This window comes from Microtus ochrogaster, unplaced genomic scaffold (genome assembly GCF_000317375.1).
Source record: "Microtus ochrogaster isolate Prairie Vole_2 unplaced genomic scaffold, MicOch1.0 UNK9, whole genome shotgun sequence".
In the NCBI taxonomy this organism is placed as follows: Eukaryota; Metazoa; Chordata; class Mammalia; order Rodentia; family Cricetidae; genus Microtus; species Microtus ochrogaster.
The window spans coordinates 2,372,306-2,375,598 of NW_004949107.1; positions in this window are offsets into that span (position 1 = coordinate 2,372,306).

Below are 3,293 nucleotides of genomic sequence, written 5' to 3' on the forward strand. Positions count from 1 at the left end.
GAACAGTCGCTCATTCTAAATGTCCTATAATTTTGGTGAATGTCCTCAAAAGGCCTATTAACGGATATATTGTCCTGTAGAGTCTTGAAAGAATTTATCACATTTTGGAAAGTAATGATGGGTCTGGAGAGATGACTCAGAGAGTAAGAGCACTGACTGCTCTTCCAAAGGTCCTGAGTTCAATTCCCAGCAACCATCCATAATGAGATCTGGTGCCCTCTTCTAATGTGCAGGCATACATGAAGGCAGACGACTGTATAGATAATAAATAAAAAAAAATCTTAAAAAATAATAAAAGAATTGAAAGAGTTTCTCAGTTCATGACCTCAAAGGAAATGATGAGACCCTGATTTCCTCTAGGTTTCATAAATAATATAGTAGGTATTTTTCCCCTTATGTGCTGGGACCATTATGTGTTTCCTTTCTCGTATCCCAAAGGAGTGGGAATCTCAATAATGGAATAGAACCTCTAAAACCATGATCACACAAAAGCTTTTCTCCTCTGATTTGCCTGAGGCATTTCACTGTAGTGACAGAAAATGCACTAATACTTTGCACCCCTCTCGGTCCTGACTTCCTTGTCAGTGTAGTGGTTTCTCAGGAAACTAGGAGTCAACCTACCTCAGGACCCAAAGATATATATTGGAAATATAACCAAGAGATACCCAATCATACTACAAAAACACTTGTTCAACTATGTTCATAGCAGCACTATATATAATAGCCAGAACCTGGAAACAACCTAGGTGCCCTTCAATAGAAGAATGGTCAAAGAAAGTGTGGAACATATAAACTTTAGAGTTCTACTCAGCGGTAAAAAACAATGACATCTTGAATTTTGCATGCAAATGGATGGAAATAGAAAACACTTTTCTGAGTGAAATAACCCAGAACCAAAAAGATGAATATGGTATGTACTCACTCCAAAGTGGATTCTATCCATAAATAAAGGACATTAAGCCTATAATTCGGGATCCTAGAAAAGCTAAATTAGAAGGTGAACCCAAAGAAAATCATATAGTTATCCTCCTGGATATTGGAAATAGACAAGATTGCCAGACAAATGTTGGGTGCACGGGGGTGGGGATGGTGTGGGTGTAAAAGGAGATGGGGAGAGAAAAGGGAGAAGGGGAGGTTTGGGGAGAGCTTGGGGGAATGGGATGGTTGGGATGGAGGAAGGGTGGATATGGGAGCAGGGAAGTAGATATCTTAATTAAGGGAGCCATTTTAGGGTTGGCAAGAGACTTGACTCCAGAGGGGTTCCCAGGTCCAAGGAGATGTCCCCAGCTTGTTCCTAGGACAGCAGAGGAGAGGGTGACTGAACTGGCCTTGTCCCATAGCCACACTGATGAATATCTTGAATATCACCATAAAACCTTCATCCGGCGATGGATGGAGATAGAGACAAAGACCCACATTGGAGCACTGGACTGAGCTCCCAAGGTCCAAATGAGGAGCAGAAGGAGGGAAAACATGAGCAAGGAAGTCAGAAGCAAGGCATCTTAACAACTGGCTTTGAGATGCATTTGGGTTTCTTTAATTGGTTCCAAGTACAAGATAGAGTCACAACAGAAGAAAAACTCGCAGCCATGAACTAGATACTAGACACCCAAATTCCTACTGCACACTGCCTGGACCTTCTAAGCTGACTTGTCCAGGTTTGCAGCCAGCTGCTCTCGTCAATGATGCTCTATGCACTACCCATTTGGATTATCAGTCTCTCCAGCTCCATCCAATTCTCGTTTCTGTGATATATTTAATATATATCTTTTAAATATTCCTTCATTGAATATTGCTTTGAATTTCTTGATATTTATACATTTAATGATAAGTTCAATTAAATTTTAGGATTATAAAAAAAAGGTACATGTTAATTAGCATTTATGTGAAAACATTTTCCCTGGTATTCTTTTATTTAGGAATATACAAAAGTGAACTATTTTATTATTCAACAAATTGAATAAAAATGCTCAATTTTATATAATAAATTTATATGTCTAATACATGTGGATATATCTGTTCAATGTTAACAAAGTAGGTCATATTTTGCTTCTCTATTTCCTTAGTCAATGCTAACCTTAAATTTCTGGACATTTTTGTTTGGGGATGCATCAGGCATAAAACAGCATCATTCTATTTCACTCAGGATTGTCTCTAGTTCAGAATTTACCTGCTTCTGCCTCTGAAATGTTTGAATTATAGGCATATAACGAAAAGTGGCTTTTCTAGTCTTTAGTGTTTGATTTGTTTTCTCTCATTTTTTTCTTTTGATACCTCCAATTTTGTAAGGTATTTGTTAACATTATCATTGATTAAAGGCCAAGGATTCCTTGTATATATTTTTAGCTCCCTTATAATAATACATTTTAGACATACGAGTCTCTGATTTATCTAGAACAATTACATTTGTTGTTGTTTTGTTGTTTGTTTGCAATTTGGTATATAGGGTGATGCATATTTGAAATGTGTAAAGTGTACTTTGCTTATGCTTAAAGAGTTTCCTACTTTGTGTTTGGTTTGTAGTACTCATATTGCCCCATTTCTGTAAAATATAAAATACAATATAAAGGAAATAGCTTTATTTTCCTAAATCTTTTCACTTTATGACAAATAATTTAAATGTTAAGCTTTAAAAAAGATCTCTGTAATTAATTTTTAACTTTCTTTCAGTAAGGTTTGTGTTTGATCTCTGAATGATGCTACATGCCCATAATCCTAGGATTTGGAGAGCTAGGGTAGAAGAATTGTGCATTTGAAACCAGCCTGTTTGGTCTCAAGTATTTTGAGCAGTGAAAAAAAGAAATAAATAATGAAAGCATTGTCTTCTCATTTTGTTTTAATTTTGTAGCTTTATTTCTGAAAGTCCTTTTATCAAAACTTAATTCTGTTGCACTTTAGAAAACTTCCTTTGCATATTCCTTTTAGAAGGCATAGATTGGGAGGATACTAAAGGAGACCAATGCAACTGAATCAAGTTCTCACATCTACTGTCTTTCTAACAAGAATCTAGTTAGATACTCCTGATCCTGTCATTGCATGCTAAGTCACAATACAACAATGGGTGAACAATCTTAAAAGTATGGTAAATCCTCATTTTTATTTTATTGATGACTGGGCTTCGGAATTGTCTATACTAAATCCAATGGCATTTTTATTAAGAAATATACCCCATTTCAAGATATTCATTAGTATGGCTATAGATGAATATCTTGCATATCACCATAGAACCTTCATCTGGCAATGGATGGAGATAGAGACAGAGACCCACATTGGAGCACTGGACTGAGCTCCCA